This window comes from Lethenteron reissneri, chromosome 56, assembly GCF_015708825.2.
Source record: "Lethenteron reissneri isolate LAM-NWPU_2019-01 chromosome 56, ASM1570882v1, whole genome shotgun sequence".
NCBI lineage: Eukaryota > Metazoa > Chordata > Hyperoartia > Petromyzontiformes > Petromyzontidae > Lethenteron > Lethenteron reissneri.
Window position 1 is genome coordinate 9,980,898 of NC_083834.1, and position 23,449 is coordinate 10,004,346.

Consider the following 23,449-nt stretch of genomic DNA (forward strand, 5'->3'; position numbering starts at 1 on the left):
AGTGGTGTGCAGGGTACAGGAGGAGGTTGTGATGAGTGGGACGAGTGGTGTGCAGGGTGGAGGAGGAGGTGGTGATGGGTGGGACGAGTGGTGTGCAGGGTGGAGGAGGAGGGCAGGTGACCGAGATGGGCAATGGAGTGGCGCCCAGAGTTTGGCGACTAAAAGGAAGAGAAGACCTTAAGCCAGGCCGTGGTGGATGGTGGTCGTGTTGCTGAGTGCTTCTTGGAGGTTGGGTGGTGACTTGGTGACGACTACGGGATGGATCTGGCAGAAGCGAGGATGAGAATGATGAGGTGTGATGACATCAGCAGAACTGGGCGCGTGTGTGGGTGTATGTGTGCCATTGTAAGTTTCCGTGTGCGTGTTTACGCGTGCGTGAATCTGCGTGCATGTGAGTGTCTGTGTGTGGTGCAACGTGCACGTAGCCTGGCACAAGCGCCGTGTTGTTCTTCTGGTGCAACAGTTAGCGCGCTGCGCTTTGAACCCGGTGAAAACCAGCGATGATGATCTGAACCGGCCCTGGGCCTCTCCTAGGTCGACTCGGCCTGCAATGAGTGCCTGGCGACATTTTGTAAACATCGCCACTCGGGAGACAAAGGCAGCCGAGTGTGGTGCTGGCCACCCACCCCCTCGTGCGCCGTGCCGGCCTTCACGGGTGCTGCTACTCGCTTAACGGCGCTCGCCCCAGCAGTCTGTTACAGGCTGCACGGGGGGGGGGGGGGGATCTTTGTCTTCGTGTGCGGGATCTGTAAGCGACGAGAAACACCGCAGAACAATCGTGCAGGTTGTAAATCCACGCGTTTCAAACAACGCAAGCAACGCGTTGCGTGGAAAGCACACGGCACGGCCTTCAATGCGAGAGCTGTCATCGGTTGCTTCGGGGGTGGCCCTGGACGAGCTGCTAGCAAGGGGCGTCCCGGGGGGAGGACCGCGGCACTCGGCGCCCCCCGCTGATCCCCAAACCCCGAGCGCAGGTCCAGGCTGGGACTTTTGGGTATACCAGGGAACGTTTTTGCCCCGATGTTCCGTTGAATGCTCTTCAAGCGTCGTTGTTTTAATCAGAGGCAGAATTATTCGGTTTGTCTGTCTGTCCGTCTGTTCAGCCGGTACATTCTCAGGAATGTCGAGAAATGTATAATAATTCATATTCCCTTCGTACGTGCACGGGAATTGAAATAATGACATCTTCGTTATTTTATTTGTATTTTTCCCCTCGAATATTTTGTCCCGGGTCACCATGAAAATAAGTAACCTGCCGCATTTGACTCAAATTAATTCTCATGGTGACCTTCCGCAAGACGACCATGATGCATTTCTCCAGGCACTGCTGATGTTTTTCTGCACAATGCACAAAGGCTGAATGCCCTTACCACGTTTGTGCCTTTGTGTGTATGTGAGACTGTGTGTGTGTGTGTAGTTGTGTATGTGAGACTGTGTGTGTATGTATCTGTGTATGTGAGACTGTGTGTGTGTGTATGTGAGTATTTGTGTATGAGACTGTGTGTATTTGTGTATGTGATACTGTGTGTGTGTATGTGAGACTGTGTGTGTGTGTATTTGTGTGTGTGAGGCTGTGTGTGTGTTTGGGGAACGGTGGCGTATCGATAACGAACCCGGCGACCCCGGATGTGATGATCATCTGAACCGGCCCGGGCCTCCCCTGTGTGGGACCTGGTGCGGCGTGTCAACACGTGGCCACTCGCCAGACACAGGTGGCCTGGCGTGGTGCTCGCCACACCACCCCCTTCGCGTGCCGTGCCGGCCTTCGCTAACAGCACTTGCCCCAGCAGCCTGTTAAGGCTAGACGGGGGATCTTTGTCTTTGTGTGTCTGCATGTGCGTATTGTAGGGAACTAGGGGGGTGGTTAACAAACCCCACGAACCCGGCGACCAGAGTATTGAACTTGAGCCGGTTCTGGGCCTTGCCTACGTCGACTCGGCAGAGTGCCGTGCGTCAAGTCGGCTGCTGCCAGCAGCACTTGCAGTCTTGTGGAGGCGATACGTGGGGGTCTTTGTGTTGCAGTGCATCTTGGCGTGTTTCTTGGAATTACACCGAGAGAGAGAGGAAGCGCGTGGATTAGAGAACGCACGCAAGTTGATAATGACGTCACCGTCGTCATCGTCGTCATCCGCATCGCTGTTGAGGGAAGCGATGAGGCTTGTGCAGGACGCGTCACGCCGAGGAGGGAGACGACGGTGACCGACCGTGGACACGGTCACGGAGCGGCAGCCCGGCCGCAGGGAGCGCGTCTCAGCGGACGGCCGCCCGGGGGGGAGACGGAGCGACGAAATCAGTCCGCGGGCACGCACGTGCCGGGCGGATTGTTATTCAAATCGGTGAAGGCTTTGGGAGACCTTCATTCAGCAGTGGATTGATCATGGCTGATGATGCTGATGTTACTGGCAGTCCTCGACTCACGAACACCCGCGCTCACGAACATCCTCACTTAGGAACACCACCTACACTCACTAACACCACCCACACTCACTAACACCACCCACACTCACTAACACCACCCACACTCACTAACACCACCCACACTCACTAACACCACTCGCACTTGCGAACGCGCGTGCCCCCGTGTGTGTGTGTGCGTGCAGTTGTTGGTGACTCATTGAGCCCCTTACGACAAGCGAGCCAGCATCAGGGCAATTTATGTTATTATGTTTTCTATTTATGTTATTTTATGTTTTCTATTTATGTTACTTTATTTAATGTTTTACTATGCAGTATTTATTACAGGATTGCATGCAAACGTACAATGTTTATACTTGGGAGTTTAACAAGGCTTCCCTTTATTGTTGAACCGTAACAAATGTGTCGTGAACCCAAGGAAGGGACCGCACGGATCCGTGCGGGCGTCAAAAGGGGTCGCAGGCGCAGCCCTGCAAGTGCTCGCTCACGGCACCACTGCCAGAAGGGGCCTCCACTGGAGGTCGCTCTCTAGAGCCACCTCTGGGGGGTGTTCACACTCCCACGCCATGTCCCTCTGGAGGGTGTTCACATCCCACGCCGTGTCCCTCTGGAGGGTGTTCACACTCCCACGCCGTGTCCCTCTGGGGGGTGTTCACACTCCCACGCCATGTCCCTCTGGAGGGTGTTCACATCCCACGCCGTGTCCCTCTGGAGGGTGTTCACACTCCCACGCCGTGTCCCTCTGGAGGGGTTCACACTCCCACGCCGTGTCCCTCTAGAGGGTGTTCACATCCCACGCCGTGTCCCTCTGGAGGGTGTTCACACTCCCACGCCGTGCGGGTGTTCACACTCCCACGCCGTGTCCCTCTGGGGGTTGTTCACACTCCACGCCATGCCCTCTGGAGGGTGTTACATCCCACGCCGGTCCCTTGGAGGGTGTCACACTCCACGCCGGTCCATCTGAGGGGTTCACACTGCCCCGCCGTTGTCCTCTAGAGGGTGTTCACCATTCCCACGCCGTGTCCTCTGGAGGGGTGGTGCAACTCCCAAGCCGTGTCCCTCTGGAGGGGTTCACACTCCAACGCCGTGTCCCTCTAGAGGGGGTTCAACACTCCCCACGCCGTGTTCCCTCTTGGAGGTGTTTCCCACTCCCACGCCGTTGTCCCTCTTGAGGGTGTTCACACTCCCACGCCGTGTCCCTCTAGAGGGTGTTCACACTCCCACGCCGTGTCCCTCTGGAGGGTGTTCACACTCCCACGCCGTGTCCCTCTTGAGGGTGTTCACACTCCCACGCCGTGTCCCTCTTGAGGGTGTTCACACTCCCACGCCGTGCCCCGCGGGAGGTGAGAGGGCCCACGCCGTGCCCCGCCACACGCGACCCGCCCGACCGTCGACCTGTGGTGGTGAACCCCACCACCCGCGCTCGACACGGGAGGCGGCGGCCGCTGCTGATCGGGAGTCGAACCGGCGACCTGCGGATCGCGGGTCCAGCGCGGTGCTCGCGGTCGCAGAGGCAGCGTCTCCCGTGCGCGTGTGTGTGTGGTGTGTGTACGCGTGTGTGTGTGTGTACGCGTGTGTGTGTCTATGTGGGGTGCGTTGGTGTGGCGGTCAGCGCGCCGCGCTACGAACCCGGTGACCCGAGTTGGATTCCCGCTCGCAGCCACCACCGGTGACGATTATCTGAATCGGTCGACTCGGCCTCAGCTGAGTACCTGGTGCGGTGTGTAAACATCGCCACTGGGGAGACAAAGGCGGCCGGGCGTGTAGCTGGCCACCCACCGCCTCGTGTGCCGTGCCGGCCTTCATAGGCGCTCGCTAACAGCACTTGCCCCAACAGTCTGTTAAGGCTATACGGGGGGGGGGGGGTCTTTGTCTTTTGTGTGTGTGGGTCTGTACGTACATGTGCGCGTGTGTGCGTCTGTCTCTCTGTGGCTGCAAGTTGCAATGTGCAGATGTGCGGAAGCTCCTACAGTCGTTACAGGAAGGAAGTTCTGTCTGTGTGTGTTTATGAGTGTGTCTGTGTGTGGGGAGCGGTGGGGCAGCGGTTAGCGCACTGAGATACGAACCCGACGACCCGAGTTTCGATTCCCGCTCACGACCGATAACAGTAGTGAAAATTTGAACTGGTCCCGGGCCTCTCCTAGATCGACTTAGCCTTAAAACGAGTACCTGGTGCCGTGTGTCAGTATCAGCGTTGCTGGCCACCCATCCACCCACCCTCTCGTATACCGTACCGATTTGAGGTGCTGATCATGATCAGCACTTCTGTGTCTGTGTGGGTGGGCTAGGGTTACGGTGAATATTCAGCGGCTCTTGAGTTGAGAAGGCAAGGACGATCTTATTTAACTTGTCATTCCAGTGACTGAAGTGTCGTCGTCGTCGTCATCGGCATCATGAACAGCAATAGGAATAACAACAGCATGATCAGCAGCATCATCATGAGCAGCAGCATCAGCGTCATCATTGACATCATCAGCAGATCCTTCATCACCAGCAGCATCGGCTTCATCGGAACCGCTTTTCGTGTTTAGTTTGTTGTCCTTCCCCCGCACCCCCGATACACGCGGTTGCCTACGTACGGTGCGAAGGAGGATCAACACACGTGCGTACGTCAGTGTCATTTGCAGCAGTGGTGGCATAACAGCCTTTAGCTTCATCATTAACGTAATCATCAGTGGCAACAGCAGTATCAGCAGCAGCATCATCATCAACTCCTCCATTCGTCCCTTGTAAAAATTGGCCTCTGGTGTGGGAATGTGGAATTTCCACCGCATTGGCCTCTAGCTAAGAGACATGAGTCCTCCTCCATCCTGCCTCCACCCTCTTCCTCCATCCTCCTCTCTCCCCCCCTCCTCCCTCCCTCCTCCTCTTCCTCCTCCCCCTCCTCTTCCTCTACGGTCAGGGGAGCTCCTGTGGCCGGCCCTCTCGTGCGGCAGCGATGACCCATGCGGTGTCGCCGGGGTGAGGTGATCAACCACGTGGTTACATCAGGGACGTGGCTTGAATTGACGATGAACGAAATTCGATGAAAGCCGATTGTGTAATTGTTGAGCATTAGTCGGTGGCACATGCATGGCTGAAAAAACTAAGGTTTTAACGACTTTATTCCATCACCATCATGTGATGATGATGGAAATTGTGACATCGGATGGTGGGAGGCTGATAGGGTGGATGTATGGGTCTTTGTGTGAGTCTATGAATCTCTGTGTATGTGGGTCCCTATGTGATTCTATGGATCTCTGTGTTAGTCTGTGGGTCTCTGTGCGAGTCGATCCAGTGCTGCTGGAAATATCGCACTCCCAAGAAGGCTGTAAAAACACAAAGGAACGTACTTGGGGTTTGGTTTTTTTGTGGACAGACAGATACGGGACGGATACCGGACTACAGAGGTGGGGTTGGTCTTCCTGGGGACATTGGGACATTGGGGGCTGTTGGGGCTATTGGGGCTATTGGGCCAAAAGCCCCAATAACTAAACAAATGGGAGTGCAGGTGAACTCTGCGATGCGATGAGAAGTGTGAAGGCTGCTGCTGTGTTTGTTTTGCGAGCGTGGGTGTCCTGGGCTCGGCGGAGAAACAACAACAACAACAAGCGGTAGCGGTGCTACCTCTGCCCACGCCGCTATCGACGCAGCGGCCGAAGTGAACCGGGGTGGCACCGCCCGCAGCTCGTTAATGTCACCGAGATAACGGCGCCAGTGCTGGCAGCGCTGCGGTGCCGTAAACATCTCGGCCGTGGGTGCGTGTACGCGTGTGTGTGTGCGTGTGTGTGTGCGCGTGTGTGTGTGCGTGTGTGTGTGCGTGCAGGAGGGAGGAAGGGCTGGGGGCGCGGTGGCACTTATCGTGCGTGTGTGTTGCACTTCTTTCTCACCGTACGTAGCCGACCGTGCGCGTTCGGTGGCGCAGCGGTTTACGGCGATGGTGAACATCAGTGGCGAGTCTGTGAGTTCGTGTGTGGTGGGGAGCGGTGGCGCATCGGTTTACGGCGATGGTGAACATCAGTGGCGAGTCTGTGAGTTCGTGTGTGGTGGGGAGCGGTGGCGCATCGGTTTACGGCGATGGTGAACATCAGTGGCGAGTCTGTGAGTTCGTGTGTGGTGGGGAGCGGTGGCGCATCGGTTTACGGCGATGGTGAACATCAGTGGCGAGTCTGTGAGTTCGTGTGTGGTGGGGAGCGGTGGCGCATCGGTTTACGGCGATGGTGAACATCAGTGGCGAGTCTGTGAGTTCGTGTGTGGTGGGGAGCGGTGGCGCAGCGGTTTACGGCGATGGTGAACATCAGTGGCGAGTCTGTGAGTTCGTGTGTGGTGGGGAGCGGTGGCGCATCGGTTTACGGCGATGGTGAACATCAGTGGCGAGTCTGTGAGTTCGTGTGTGGTGGGGAGCGGTGGCGCATCGGTTTACGGCGATGGTGAACATCAGTGGCGAGTCTGTGAGTTCGTGTGTGGTGGGGAGCGGTGGCGCATCGGTTTACGGGGATGGTGAACATCAGTGGCGAGTCTGTGAGTTCGTGTGTGGTGGGGAGCGGTGGTGCAGCGGTTTACGGGGATGGTGAACGTCAGTGGTGAGTCTGTGAGTTCGTGTGTGGTGGGGAGCGGTGGTGCAGCGGTTTACGGGGATGGTGAACATCAGTGGTGAGTCTGTGAGTTCGTGTGTGGTGGGGAGCGGTGGCGCAGCGGTTTACGGGGATGGTGAACATCAGTGGCGAGTTTTGTGAGTTAGTGTGTGGTGGGGAGCGGTGGCGCATCGGTTTACGGGGATGGTGAACATCAGTGGCGAGTCTGTGAGTTCGTGTGTGGTGGGGAGTGGTGGCGCATCGGTTTACGGGGATGGTGAACATCAGTGGTGAGTCTGTGAGTTCGTGTGTGGTGGGGAGCGGTGGCGCAGCGGTTTACGGGGATGGTGAACATCAGTGGCGAGTCTGTGAGTTCGTGTGTGGTGGGGAGCGGTGGCGCATCGGTTTACGGGGATGGTGAACATCAGTGGCGAGTCTGTGAGTTCGTGTGTGGTGGGGAGCGGTGGTGCATCGGTTTACGGGGATGGTGAACATCAGTGGCGAGTCTGTGAGTTCGTGTGTGGTGGGGAGCGGTGGTGCATCGGTTTACGGGGATGGTGAACGTCAGTGGTGAGTCTGTGAGTTCGTGTGTGGTGGGGAGCGGTGGCGCAGCGGTTAGCGCGCTGTGCAACGACTCGAGTTCAATTTCCCACTCATAGCCACCACGATCATCATCTGAACTGGTCATGGGCCTCCCCTGGGTCGACTCCTTAATACTTGATGCAAAATAAAACATCTTTGGGGAGACAAAGGCGGCCTGGCGTGGTCCTTGCCACGCCACCCCCTCGTGTGGCGTTCCGGCCTTCACAGGCGCTCGAGAACAGCACTTGCCCCAGCAGTCTTGTTGAGGCTACACGGGGGATCTTTGTCTTTGTACTCTGTGTTACGTGCATTTGTATACACGGTTAGAACCCTTCTTAAAGATGGTCATTGGTCGTTAAGCTTAATCAGTTCCAATATCATCGAAAGTTACCGCTTCTCACCCTAATAATTAGCTTTCTAAGATTTAAACAATGCATATGAATGCGTAAAGATACTAACAACATTATAAGCACGTAATACTAAAACACGGTTAATCAGTGCAATAATTAATATTCACTGTACCTATAACAGCCCGTCGTTAACAGGGGGATGATAGTCTTGGTTGTTTCGGTAAAGTCACGTAGAAAGGAAATAATAAAACAATAAAAATGTAAAACAATAAAACAGGGGAATGGTTGGTAAGCGAGCACATTGGGCTCTATGGATTGATTACACTACACTATTCACTGCATTACTATACACTACTATATGTTACTATACACTACACTACTATACACTACACTATACACTACTATACGTTACACTACTATACGCTACACTACTATACACTATACTACTATACACTACACTACTATACGCTACACTACTATACACTACAGTACTATAAACTGCACTATACACTACACTACTATACACTACACTACTATACACTGCACTATACGCTACACTACTATACGCTACACTACTATACGCTACACTACTACACCACTAAACTACACTATACACTACACTACTATACACTACACTATAAACTACACTACTATACACTACACTACTATACACTACACTACTACACTACACTATACACTACACTATACACTACTCTACTATACACTACACTACTATACACTACACTATACACTACACTACTATACACTACACCACTATACACTACACTATACACTGGGCTCTATGGAGGCCGAGCGATTAGTCGTGATCAAGGGTAGACAGGTGTGTGTGTGTACGCGTGTACAGATAAACACGTACACATTTCTATGTGTTTGCGTGTCCTGTGTATGTAGCCTGTGCACGTGCAGTTGCGTGCGTGCATGTGTTCACGCGCGTGTGTGTTCACACACGCGCGCGCACACATGCGCGCGTGCTCGTGTGTACGTGTGTATGCTTGGGCGTGTGTGCGCATGTGTATGTTTGCGAGTGTGCACCTGTGTGTTTGTGCGTGTGCGCGTGTATATTTGTGCGTGCGTGTATGTATGGTTTCGCGTGTGCGCGTGTGTACGCGCGTGTATGTACGTTTGTACGTGTGTGCGCGTGTATGTATGTTGCGTGCGCGTGTGTGTGTGCCCACACACAAACCCCTAGCCCGCGAAGCGTTTGTAGCGGTCGGACAATTTGAGCCAAATTTGGCTTTCTGAACAGAAATAGCAGCGCAGATGACAGATCTCGGGTTGCGTTCGTGTTGTGCAAGTGAGCGGTGGAGAAAATGTGACTGTTCTCGAATGCAATCTGCCTATTTGCGTTCGTCGTTGTTAAGGCTCCCCTTGCGGTCTGCCGACCGAGCGAGTCGCTTTGTGCAAGTTGTTTTTTATTCCACGGCTGGTTTTTTTCCCCACTCCGTGGAAAAAAAATGAAAAACGACCGGGCCGCGCTTTTATTTTGACGCCGATTTTTTTTTGTTTCAAACGCCGCTGCAGTTTGCTCGCTTTGAGCTTCGAGCGAATCGGCCCCCGGGAGGAAATCTGACAAATTGGCCAAAGGGGAGGTGGGCTGGATTCAATACCTGGCGCAAAAGAAAAAGAATAACCGGAGCTAAAAAGGACTCGCCTTGCGGGCAGTGACGTCGCAACAATCCCGTCGGGTGGTGGAGGGTCCACGAAAAATAATGGTTGGCATTAAAACCACCGCCGCCGCCACCGCTACGTTTCCCAACTCAAACTCAGACACACTCGTTGTAGTTTAACACCTAGTAGCAGTAGTAGGAGGAGGCTTTCGCGACCAATCTCATCCATAATGCAGGATTTTTGGGTTAGAGCGCGTAAATATATAAATGTGTCGTTAAACCCGCCACCGTCCGACACAGCCAATTAGTGAGGTTTGTCACCTTCTTGGTTCTTTCGGTAAAGTCACGTGACTTTACCGAAAGAACCAAGAAGATGAATCCCTGCAGTCACGAAAGCTTTAAATCGAGGTTTGCCACGTCAACAACGCGTGCCAATTCGTTACCGCTTGAGCACCCAGAACAATTCCAGTGCGAATGTTGTGGGTTCACTCTCCAACACACCGGTGTGCTGAACTAGTAACGAATTGGCACGTTCTGTTTACGTGGCAAACCTCACTAATTGTCTGTGCCGGGCAGTGACGGGTTTAATGACACATTTTACATTCACGCCGATTTAACCCGTAACAAAACCTCTCATCGTAGCGACGGCTACAGAAACCTGCGTTTTAAGTTTAAAACCCGCAAGATCTGTAATGTGCGTATTTTGGGTCAAATTGCGTGAGTAAAGTACCAGCGTCGCGAACGTATTGTTGTTGTCGTCGTCATGCGCCCGACGACCCGGCCGCACGAGTGAAGACGTCACGCGAACCAACGTGGCCATCGCAGTGGCGAGCGCATTGGCGGCGCCGCCGCTGCGATGCCGGGGAGCGACCCACCGTGCCGGCAGCGCGGCGGCGCCATCGGGGGGCTCCCGCCGGAGTCGTGCGGCGCCGTCGGGGGGTGGAGGAGGGCCCGACGATACGGCGTGAGCATCGCACTTGTGTGGCCATCAGGGGTGTGTTGTCTACGTTTGTTGTTGTTGTGCGTGTTTTGTTGTGTTTATTGGGGAGCGGTGGTTGTCGCTGTTGGCGCGTCGCTATACGAATCCTGGCGATCCGAGTTCCTTTCTCACGGCCACCAACTACCAGTGGCGATTGTCTGAACCGGTCCTGGGCCTCCCCTAGGTCGACTCAGCCTCAAATGAGTACCCGGTGCGATGTGTGAACATTGCCACTGGGGAGACAAAGGCGGCCGGGCATGGCGCTGGCCACCCACCCCGTCGTGTGCCATCCCGGCCTTCGTAGGTGGTGCTCGCACCGATGAAGGCCGGCACCGCACTTGCCCCGAAGGTCTGTTGAGGCTACGGTGGGGGGGGGGGGAATCTTTGTCTTTGGTGTACGTGCGGTGTGTTGTGACGTGAATCGCATCGATCTCGAGAGCCACACGGTTCAATGTCTGAATCACCGTGGGTGGCAATAGGCGCACGCAGCATGTGAGCACACACTTCCGGCGCCGTGGTGTCGTAATCCGTCCAGATCAAGGCCGACTGAGTCCGCAGGACTCGTACTCACGAGGGTCCTGCACCGGATTGTTTGACCTGTTCCTTTTAAATGGAAACACCCCCCCCAACCCCCGCTGGTATTCCTGATGAACATGAAACAATGCCAAAGGGGCCGGTACCTGGCTAAATACACAGGGGCCGCATTCGTGAAAGACACATGCAATAGCCTGCATGTCCACAAGCGCATGCGTGTGTATCTGTACACGTGTGTGTGCATCTGTACACGTGTGTGTGCATCTGTACACGTGTGTGTGCATCTGTACACGTGTGTGTGCATCTGTACACGTGTGTGTGCATCTGTACGCGTGTGTGCGAATCTGTGACCGTGGTGACGCGGGGAGCGGCGGTGCAGCGGTCGGCGCGCCGCGCTGTGAACCCGCATGTCCGAGTTTGAGCCCCGCTCACGGCCACCAACACCGGTGACCAATATCTGAACCGGTCTTGGGCGTCCACTAGGTCGACTCAGACTAAAACGAGTACCTGCTTTGGTATGTGAACATCGCCACTCGGGAGACAAAGGCGGCCGGGCGTGGTACTGGTCACCCACCCCCTCGTGTGCCACAGCGCCGGCCTTCATAGGCGCTACTCGCTAACAGCATTTGTCCCAACAGTCCGTTAAAGGCTACACGAGAGATATTTATCTTTGTTGTATATGTGTATGTATCGTACACAATACTGCTGGCGTGTGTTTGTGTGTGTATTAACACGCTTGCGCATGTTCTGCCCTTTTATTTGAGTCTAGCAGCTGATAGAACCTGATCAAGGAAGGCATGTGGGAATGTGTGTGTGGGAGGGCTGAGTCATCAGATTAATATCACGGAAAAACTTAGCACTTAAAAAACATTTTTCATTTTAATTCATTTCCCCTCTCCACTTTGTGTACAGGCATGTGTCGAATGCTTGTGTGTGAGCGAGCACGCGTGTTTGTTTTTCCTCTAAGTGCACCTAGCCTGGCACTAAACAACCGCCTTCCATCGCCGCCACTCCTCCAGCGATTGACCCCTTTCACTTTTGTGGGAGTTGATGAACTACGAATTCAGGAAGGCTGGGTTCTCAACCCCTGCCTGTGACTGGTATCGCCACGGCTAATAGGACGGGTTGCATATCTGAACTTGGTCTGGACCTCCACGAGGTTAACTCAGCCCAAAAACGATCATAGCACCCCAAAGGGACATGTCTCATTATCTCGATAGATCTCCAAAGCTAAGCGGGGCTGGCCTGCCTGGTGCTGGATTGGCCAACTGCCTGGGAGAATACCCAAGGATGCTTGGGTTGCGAGCTGGCGCAGGAGATGGCCGGACAAGGAATGGATTCTTGAATCCATCTGTGCGGAGCGTTGAGCGTGACCCCCTTATTCGCGATGCGAGAGTTTGTCCTGGGTCTTGTCGGGGGGCCTCGTGAGAGCTGAGCGCTGAGACTCGCTTGAGGGCTTCCCGGACGAATTAAGGGGACGAGAGTCACGAGATCCGACGCGCCCAAATGGGCTCTCACCTGCTCAAGCAAAGGGACGTCGGCACGCTAAATGTACGTCGAACGTTGCCGGAAGCTCTTACCGTGCGCCTGGCACGAACTCTTTCCACGTGTTGGGCCATTTATTTCTGTGCATTTTTCGTAATCGTTACTTAACCTAACCGGGACCGAGACACGTACAGGCCCGACTTCCTCTTTCAGACGGCGACACGCTTCCCAACACTGTTGAAATCGGAGCGAAATTACGCAGAGAAGTCTCATCGAGCGCAGATGCACATCGAGCGGGGAGACGGCGCCGTCTGTACGGAACTGGCCGAGTCACAGCGGGAACAGGAGAATGGGCCGCGAGCCGAGCACAGGACGCGTGCGCTCCTCTTCACACGCGGGGGGCGGGGTGGCGACACAAAGCATTGCGCTGTCTGCGATTCGTGTGTACCTCCCACGCAATGCTGCCTCGCGGTGAAATTGTGTCGACAAGTGGGCCGCGCGCGTGTGTGTGTTCGTGTGTTCAGTGTGCGGGGAGCGTAGTGTAGCGGGTTGGCGCGCTACGCTACGACCCGGGTTCGATTCCCGCTCACCGCCACCGCCAGTGACGATTATCTGAACCGGTCCGGGGTCTTCCCCTTGGTCGACTCGGCCTCAAATGAGGGCCTGGTGCGGTGTGTAAGCGGGCGGGCGGGCGTGGTGCTGGCCACCCACCCCTGTGTGCCGTGCCGGCCTTCATCGGTGCTCGCTCACAGCACTTGCCCCCACAGTCTATTACAAGCAATGTGTGGGGGGGGGGGGGGGTCTTTGTGTTGTGGAAGTTGAAACTCCCAGTGGGTGACGTCTAAAATGTCCGGATTGTAAGATGAGGAACGTACACGTGTGTGTGTGCGTGGATCTGTACGCGTGTGTGCGTGTGTGCGGGTGTGTGTGCGTGGATCTGTACACGTGTGTGCGTGTGCGGGTGTGTCCGGGTGTGTGCATGTGTATGTACGTGATAGCAGTGTAGCAGTTGGCACACTGCGCTACTGAACCCGGCGACCCGAGTTCAATTACCGCTCACTGCCAACACCAGTAACGATTATCTAAACCGGTCATGGACCTCTCCTAGGTCGACTCAGCCTCAAATGAGTACCTGGTGTGGTGTGTAAGCATCCCCACTAGGGAGACAAAGGCGGCCTGGCGTGGTGCTGGCCACCCCACCCCCTCGTGTGCCGTGCCGGCCTTCATCGGTGCTGCTCTCTAATAGCACTTGCCCCAAACAGTCCGTGAAGGCTAGATGGGGGATCTTTGTTTTGAGATGATGGCAGTGGGTCAGCAGTCACTGAGTCCTGCAGGGACAATTTTTTCCCATCAGTGTCAACAACTCAGCTCCCAGAGGATGCGTTTGTGAATCAATGTCCTAAGACCGGGTCTCAGGATCAGTGTCTGGAGTTGAGACCGGGTCTCATGGTCAGTGTCTAGAGTAGAGACCGGGTCTCAGGGTCTCAGAGTCTAGAGTAGAGACCGGGTCTCAGGGTCTCAGAGTCTAGAGTAGAGACCGGGTCTCAGGGTCAGTGTCTGGAGTAGAGACCGGGTCTCATGGTCAGTGTCTAGAGTAGAGACCGGGTCTCAGGGTCTCAGAGTCTAGAGTAGAGACCGGGTCTCAGGGTCTCAGAGTCTAGAGTAGAGACCGGGTCTCAGGGTCAGTGTCTGGAGTAGAGACCGGGTCTCATGGTCAGTGTCTGTAGTTGAGACCGGGTCTCAGGGTCTCAGAGTCTAGAGTAGAGACCGGGTCTCAGGGTCAGTGTCTGGAGTAGAGACCGGGTCTCATGGTCAGTGTCTGTAGTTGAGACCGGGTCTCAGGGTCTCAGAGTCTAGAGTAGAGACCGGGTCTCAGGGTCAGTGTCTGGAGTAGAGACCGGGTCTCATGGTCAGTGTCTGTAGTTGAGACCGGGTCTCAGGGTCTCAGAGTCTAGAGTAGAGACCGGGTCTCAGGGTCTCAGAGTCTAGAGTAGAGACCGGGTCTCAGGGTCAGTGTCTGGAGTAGAGACCGGGTCTCATGGTCAGTGTCTGTAGTTGAGACCGGGTCTCAGGGTCTCAGAGTCTAGAGTAGAGACCGGGTCTCAGGGTCAGTGTCTGGAGTAGAGACCGGGTCTCATGGTCAGTGTCTGTAGTTGAGACCGGGTCTCAGGGTCTCAGAGTCTAGAGTAGAGACCGGGTCTCATGGTCAGTGTCTGTAGTTGAGACCGGGTCTCAGGGTCTCAGAGTCTAGAGTAGAGACCGGGTCTCAGGGTCTCAGTGTCTAGAGTGGAGACCGGGTCTCAGGGTTAGAGTCTAGAGTAGAGACCGGGTCTCAGGGTCAGTGTCTAGAGTGGAGACCGGGTCTCAGGGTCAGAGTCTAGAGTAGAGACCGGGTCTCAGGGTCAGTGTCTAGAGTGGAGACCGGGTCTCAGGGTCAGAGTCTAGAGTGGAGACTGGGTCTCAGGGTCAGAGTCTAGAGTGGAGACCGGGTCTCAGGGTCAGAGTCTAGAGTAGAGACCGGGTCTCAGGGTCAGAGTCTAGAGTAGAGACCGGGTCTCAGGGTCAGAGTCTAGAGTGGAGACCGGGTCTCAGGGTCAGAGTCTAGAGTAGAGACCGGGTCTCAGGGTCAGAGTCTAGAGTTGAGACCGGGTCTCAGGGTCTCAGTGTCTGGAGTTGAGACCAGGTCTCATGGTCAGTGTCTGGAGTTGGGACGGGGTCTCAGGATCTGTGTCTAGAGATCAACTATCAATCACAGCTTTTAAAAAAATGTACAGCCCTTGGTGAATCTACTGTTGGATGGAGACCTCTCACTCGGCCTGTCAGGGCCGGCGCAGCCTGCAGCTTGGATACCGTGCAGGAGAATGTTTCGATGTGCATGGGGAACTTTGGCGTCACGTGTGTGCAGTCACTCGATGGTCTGCTGCTGGCCACGACGAGAGGGCTTCAGCAGGGAGGGAGTTCATGGCGGTTCTCCTCTTCCTCCTCCTCTTCCTCCTATACAGTTGAATGGGCGCAGACAACAGCGGGTTTACTGTGCGGGCCGTAGTTTGGGTTTCATGGCCACAATCCCACTACGGTGGATCGTCTTTAATGTAACGCTTTAATTGTCTACGCCTATCTCCGTTGGTCTCTGTGGGTTTACTTCATGGGTCCGTAGTTTTGGTTGCATGGCCACAGTTGCACTACTGTGGCTTGTATCTTTAACTTTCCATTTACGGAGGAGATGTGCGCGCAAATGGCCTGGCGGCGATTTATTCATTAATTCGATGGTTTTTTTTTGTGAAAAAAAACTCACCCCCGCTAAAGAGGGCAGCGCAATACTTCAACAGTGTTAATTAAACGAAGGTAGTCCTCCCTATAAAATCAAGACACACGTAAAAAATATATCAACATGAAAAGCTAAAAAGAAAAAACGAGTCTTGTAGAGTTTCCTGAACTGTTTGGTGCTCGGAGCCAATCTGAAGAGAGCTCCACATCTGATGCTCCACACTCGAGAACTGTTCACCATCCCGGAGAACCTCGGCAGGGCCAGTTTCCCCGCGGCGACGTAACTCTCTTTCCTTCGCCGATAGCCGAGAGTCGAGAGCCGAGAGCCGCGCCGCGTGTGTAGCCCGTTAACAGGCTCGTGGAGGTTGTTCGATCATCATCGAGCCGAGACCTGCACCAGCATCGTTCCGTTTTCCTAAGTTTGTACTTTTGACGAACCCTGACTACCAGGGGGGGAGGGGGGGGGGGGGTGCTCGTGATAACTTGAGCACAAAGACGGCGGCGAGGAACGAGGTGAGAGAGAGCAGAGCGGAGCACTGAATTGTGCTCGTCAGCTCTTTCATTGGTGGCACCGCTGTCACGGTCCGAGGAGTTACGGGCCGATAAGGCTTCATGAAATCCAGAAAGGGGTCGTGAGCGTTTTGGACTTCCCCCCCCCCGCCTCCCTGAAGGCGCCTAGACCGTCAGAGAGGGATGGGGAGACCCTGGATCTCGGCATGAGTTGCCCTGTGATCAATACAACAGGAGCTGCTAAGATGTTAAAACACCAAAGTGAAACCTTTTGCAAGGAATCATGTCTGCATTAACCACAGATACTTGTGGTGAACATGCAAACAGACCCGTGCTCTGGTAGTATATGATGAAGCATTGTCTTTGAAACTGACTGGTCCACACCGGAGAAAGCTTTCTATAGTTTGAGACTCGGCTCTGAAGTAAGCTGTCTCTGGTGTGGACCAGTCGGTTTCAAAGACAATGCTTCATCATTTACTACCAGAGCACGGTGTGTTTTGTTTGCATGTTCACCACAAGTCCTGTGTGTGGTTAATGCAGACAGGATTCCTTGCAAAAGGTTTCAGTTTGGTGTTTTAACATCTTGACACAACTCCTGTTTTATTTCTACTGGCAAGAGAGGTCCCATGATGAAAATTTGATGGCCCCAACTGAGACCCCCTGGGTGAATGCCTGGTCGATCGTGTGGCCGCGATTATGGATTGCACCCCGAATAAGCTGAGTAGTTCCCACGGAGCCCACGGTATCCAAAGGATCTGCAGCCAAACTATCAGATGGGCCATCCACCCCACGAGTTGATAATCTCCCGGCGCATTTGTGCGAGGGAATTCCAGGCACGAAGGGAGAGGTCACCCCAGACGGCCGAGATGTAAAGTCCCCCCTTGCTCCCGGACGCTCTATCACCAAGGGTGAGGTACAGGCCCTCGCTCTCATTCGGGGCATGACGCACGACCGCGCGTCTTCAGACGACCCAACTTTGGGAGCCAGGGCACATGGCGCAGATGGGACCGGCCTGAACGATCACCGCCAGCCCCGCCACGTCTCTCTCTACCTGGTGTGGGAGCGTGCAACGTTGAACACCAACCTGGGACCCAATCGGACCCAAGCTTGGTCGACTCCAGGTCGAAGCCGGTCATAGAAGCGTTGCTCCACCCTGTGTTCACCAGCGACGTTGCTCCACCCTTTGTTCACCAGCCGCGTTGCTCCGGGTCTGGATGAGAGAGTCTAGGATGGTGATAGCAGCAGCAGCAGCAGCAGCGTGATCCCAGACGGGTAACATCGTGTGTGTGTATATATAATATCTAAATATACAAGTGAACACCACTTAGACATGTATTTCCGATGACAACAGAGGGGGGGTGTATGACTGCGTGGAGCGCGGAGTGCGTTGCGCTGGATATCCGGACGTGCTCCGGTGGGCAGATGCAGGCCGGGCGGCAGGCGAGGTGGCTCCTGGAATCGCGTTGAGCAAATTTTCTCCAAAAAAAAAACAACTTCCATTTATCGTGAAATGTGATTTTTTGTTTTACTCTGCTGGCGAATTTCTTGCGAAACGCGACCTCAGATAGGGAATTGGAGGTTTTTTTTTTTTACCCTAAGTTGTGTGAGCAGCTGGCTGTGAAACTGACACACGCACACACGCACACGCGCACGCACACACGCACACACACGCGCACACACACACACGTGTGCACCCACGGCATACGCACAGAGACAAAGCTCCCCTCTCACCTCTCCCAACGTGTGAGCCCACGCAGGCTGTTGGGGCAAGCGCCGTTCGCGAGTAGCTCCCAGGAAGGCGAGAACGGCGCACGTGGCGGTGTTGTGGCCAGCTCCCGCGTCCCGCCTGCCCGCCTTTGTCTCCCCGGCGGTGACGGGGCGGTGCTCTTGATCGTACTGAAACGAATTGAAATCCACTGCTCCGGTCCCGCTGAATCACGCGGAGTGTTTCGCAACGTTGCATCTCGAGATTAGCGCCCCGCAGCGAACAGCTCTTGGCGAAGCGGAGGGACGAGGCCGAGCGGTCAACTTGATATTAACTTAAAAACGAGTTCCTTATTCACCAGGTTAAGCCCACTGTGTTGTCGACTCTTGTTCAGAGGCAACCTGGCCACACGTGACAATAGCTCATCATCGAAGTGGCTGAGCCCATCACCTTCATCACAGTGGCTGATATCATTATCACACGTGGGAATTTATAGCGGCAGCCAAATAATCTGAGCGTCGCGTGACGATTCTCAATGCGGAGATGGGGGGAGGGGGGACCCAAGAGAACAATCCACGCGACGACCACCGCGGGGGGGGGGGGGGGAGAGAGAACTCGCAAACTCCAATTCGAGAACAGGCACCGCCAGGGCCCCGGATGGAACCCACCTCCCTCCCTCCTGGCGCAGCAGGCGAGGGGAGCTGCAGGCGGCGTCTCCTCGCCGCTGCGGTGCCCACGTGGGACGGGCCCTCCGGAGCGCGCGGCGTTCCGTCGTCTTCCGGAGCCCCGTTCCTTAACAAGGTTGTGGAGGGGGTGGGAGGGAGGGGGCAGCAGGGGGGGGGGAGGTCACCGCAGTCGCCCGCTGGGAAGGGTGAAGGGTCACCGGCCTCGTCCTCCACGCTGGCCGGGCGTCTCCGTGGGGGGGGGCGACGTCACCCACGCTTCACCACGACGCTTCACCCCACGACGCTTCACCCCACGACGCTTCACCCCACGACGCTTCACCACGACGCGGTCCCGCGGGTGTTGCCCCCCGCTCACGCTGGCTTGGGTGGAGCGGGGAGCGAGGGAGCGTTTTAAGAAACCTGCGCAGTTTGTTTCCACTTTGCCTCTCCGCGGAGATGGGGTTGAACGGGCGGCGTGAGCGACACCCAACCCTGGCAGCGCCGGGGCGCTGTCAGGGTTGGGTGTGGGGGGGGCTGCAATCAAGCAAGGGGGGCAAGAGATATGCAAAGGGAATGTTCAACATTATGCAAATGAGGGCTTATTTGTGGACACACTCTGGGGGCGTTGGGGGGCGTAGAGAGACCCGGCGATTGGTTCTCTCCCATCAAAGGGAACTTTTCCTCTCCTTGCGCCAGCGCGTGCCACCGCGCGACCCTGAACTTCTCCGCAGGCAAATCGCGGACAATTGCGGTGTTTAATTTTGGGGCGTTCGTTACAATCGCAGAAAACAATCGGCGGTTGTACGAGGGATCGTGGGTGTAGAGGGCGGCTGCCCCGTGTGTCTGACGCATGCAAGCCGTGCAATTACAAAAAATTGTTAGCAACTATTTTTTTATTGTACCCAGGTAAGGGCCCACTGAGCGATGTAGCTCTTTTTCGGAAGCGACCCTGGCCATCGCAAATGATAAGTCGACGGAAGTGGCTTATGATCTCGTGGAAATCCATCGCAGCGGCCAAACACTCTGAACGCACGATGTTGTTTCTAAATGTGGAGGGAAAAACCGGAGGACCCGGAAAAAAATCCACGCGACCACGGGGAGAGAGAGAGACACGCAAACTCCAAATATACAGCAGCAGCAGGCATCGTCAGGGTCGGGATCGAACCCACGACCTCCTGTATACCAGGCGAGGTAGATAACATCTCCTGGCCACCGTGGGTGTGTGTGTGTGAGTGGGAAGACACCTTGACTTTTGACGTTGTTTTCCACTGTTTTAGCAGTGCCTCGTGTGGGTGGAAGCCACCAAGGTTATCGGTGGCACAGCCGGTTGGGAACCCGCAGACAGAGGTACCCAGATATCACCTGGGGCTAGTAGGCAGCAGTCTCTGTCGTTCTGGCTTCGTGTCAGTGACGTGTCAGTGACGTGACCGTGATGAACCCTCTGAGAGAGAGAGAAGAGCGACATCCAAAACTCGAGAGGGGATTTTTTTTTTATGAAACGAAAACCGCAAAGCGAGCGGCTGCACCGAAGTGAGTTTCACTTCTCGTGGAAAGCGGGGAAAAAATGGAATCTAAATCTGTGCCGGCGTGGATTTCTGCGGATTTTATCTCTGAGCGCGGGAGCGGGAAAAAACTGTGACGTCGCCCGTGACGTCTTCCCCACGGGCCTCCGGCCCCGACGCCTCCGGCCCCGACGCCGATCATGGCGAGGAAGGGAGTCCCCGAGGTGCCACCGTTCCATCCTCGCCTGGCTGACAGAGTAACGGCCGGCGAATTAGACCCAATCATTCGACGCGTCCCATTGTTCGGCGGTTAAGTTTGCGGGCGTTCATTTATCGCCGAGGGGGTTCAGCGCTTCGCGACGGCCGTGCCAGACGTGTTAAGCAAAGCACCGCTGGCACGCACGGGTCAAGCCCTGCATCCGCGTGGGTCTCTGAGTGATGTCACAAAGACCGTGTTCGGGACACTGCATCAGCAATGTGGAGTTTGTGGGTTCAAGCCCTGGCTCTGGGTGTCGCTCCAAGGGGTTAATAATGGCCGTGTCGGAGACACTGAGCCAGCAACACCGAGATCCTAGGTCTGGCTCAGTGTCTCTTTCTCCCTGGTTACACAGTTGACACATCCGTCAAGGACCACTCTCTCAGTCTCATCAACATCACCGCCACCCCCGCCGCCTGGCTTGAGGTCTTCTCTTCTCAGCGCCACTCCTTGGCCCATCTCGGTCACCTGCCCTCTTTCTCCACCCTGCACACCACTCGTCCCACCCATCACCACCACCTCCTCCACCCTGCACACCACTCGTCCCACCCATCACCACCTCCTTCTCCACCCTGCACACCACTCGTCCCACCCATCACCACCTCCTCCTCCCCCCTCCTGCCACGAGTCTTGCCACGGCATCGCCTCTCTCAGCCTCTCAGCGGCGACTCCGCCGTGGCGAAACGCTCGCTCCAGACGGCAAGTTGGTGAATACGTTGGTTGATTGTGATTGTTTACACACCACAGGCTGAGCGCAGTTTGTTTTACTTGCGTACTTGATGGACGCTACTGTCGTAATTTGCCCTTTATTCGAGTGTGAGTAATTCCTTTGTAATTTGATCCCCCCCCCCCCCGCCACCACCATACGAGGACGAGGTTTTGTGTTGCTTTGACGCTAACTCTGGCCGACATCCAGAGCTGATGCCAATCGATTTGGGATAATTGCCAGCGGGAGCACACAAAGACAAAGAGACCCCGTATAGCCTGCGGCAGACCGTTGGGGCAGGGGATGGCACCGCACACGAGGGGGTGGGTGGCCAGCACCACGCCCGACCGCCTTTGTCTCCCCAGTGGCGATGTTTACACACCGCACCAGGTACTCAGCTGAGGCTGAGTCGACCTAGGGGAGGCCCAAGACCGGTTCACATAAGTGGGAATCTAACTCGAGGTCCCAGGTTCGCAGTGCAGCGCGCTGTTCGCTACGCACACACGCACATACACAGACACAGCCACATAGACACACACATAGACACACACACGTAGCCACATATACACACACACTCAGACACATAGACACACACACGCAGCCACATAGACATACACACACAGCCACATAGACACATAGACACACACACACGCATACACACATAGACACATAGACTCACACACAAAGCCGCATAGCCATACACACACAGCCACATAGACACACACACACACAGCCACATACACACACACAGCCACATAGCCACACACAGCCACACACACAGCCACACACAGCCACATAGACACACACGCACAGCCACATAGCCATACACACACATACTTAGCCACATACACACACGTAGCCGTTTACACACACACACAAGCACACTTAGCCACATACGCACACGCACGTGCACGCACATACCCACGCAGATGTGTGTGTGTGCGTGTAAATGGACACACGACCACATACACGCATACACACAAACACACTATTACCCAAACATGGGTCAACAGTGTTTAACTCATACCATACACACAAACACATGTAAACACACACATGCAAATACCCACACCAACACACACCCACGCATAAATAGCCACACAGATCAATACACACAACAACAACAGCCGCCATTCGTCACCGAGTGGCGGCGATGTCACCACGGCGCCTGTGCCAGGCTAGGTGCACCTTGGAGCCACCACTTGCAGTGTTGAAGGCTCGCTGTCGACAGGTTATGGGACAGACCCAGGGATCTTGGGTTGACTGAGATGACTGCAAAGACACACACACATACCGACCCGCACAGACACACACACAGACACACACACGCAGACACACGCACGCAGACACACGCACGCAGACACATATACAGACACTCGCAGACACACACGCAGACACACGCACACAGACACACGCACACAGACACACGCACACAGACACACGCACACAGACACTCACACACGCAGACACACACACACGCAGACACACATACGCAGACACACACACAGACATCCAATTCCAGATATTTCCCGAATTCGCCATGAGTTGCCCAAACGTCCCCGGGACTTCATTGCGAAAAGGAAAGTGTGGAAATGCGGGGGGGGGGGGGGGTGACGCAAGACGCTCGCGTTTCTCCGTGGGACACCAACCAAGTGGAGTGAGATCCAGAGTGGAGTGAGATCCAGAGTGGAGTGAGATCCAGAGTGGAGTGAGATCCAGAGTGGAGTGAGATCTAAAGTGGAGTGAGATCTAGAGTGGAGATCCAGAGTGGAGTGAGATCTAGAGTGGAGTGAGATCTAGAGTGGAGTGAGATCTAGAGTGGAGTGAGATCCAGAGTGGAGTGAGATCTAGAGTGGAGTGAGATCCAGAGTGGAGTGAGATCCAGAGTGGAGTGAGATCCAGAGTGGAGTGAGATCCAGAGTGGAGTGAGATCCAGAGTGGAGTGAGATCCAGAGTGGAGTGAGATCCAGAGTGGAGTGAGATCCAGAGTGGAGTGAGATCCAGAGTGGAGTGAGATCCAGAGTGGAGTGAGATCCAGAGTGGAGTGAGATCCAGAGTGGAGTGAGATCCAGAGTGGAGTGAGATCCAGAGTGGAGTGAGATCCAGAGTGGAGTGAGATCCAGAGTGGAGTGAGATCCAGAGTGGAGTGAGATCCAGAGTGGAGTGAGATCCAGAGTGGAGTGCAGGAGTGGAGCGACATCTCGACTGTCTCTGGCCAGACCCAGGGGGGACGCGTTGTGGCCCTGTGCAGGTGAGTGGTGGCGTCAGCACGTCGCGTGGCTGTGCGTGGGTGCCCACAGCTCGCCTTGAGC

The 23,449-nt window shown here is 55.3% G+C and overlaps 1 protein-coding gene across 3 annotated transcripts in view; it reads left to right on the forward strand.

Annotated features, from left to right (window-relative positions):
• LOC133357049 (zinc finger and BTB domain-containing protein 7A-like) overlaps positions 1-23,449 on the forward strand; it is a 51,720-nt gene that overhangs the window by 6,357 nt on the left and 21,914 nt on the right. For 2 of the 3 annotated variants that reach the window (XM_061574792.1, XM_061574791.1), the window contains exon 1: positions 22,875-23,388. The exons of the other annotated variant lie outside the window; for it this stretch is intronic. The gene's annotated coding sequence lies outside the window, so the exon portion shown is untranslated. Of the gene's footprint in view, positions 1-22,874; positions 23,389-23,449 lie in introns of those variants that run through there. 3 annotated transcript variants of the gene reach the window in all.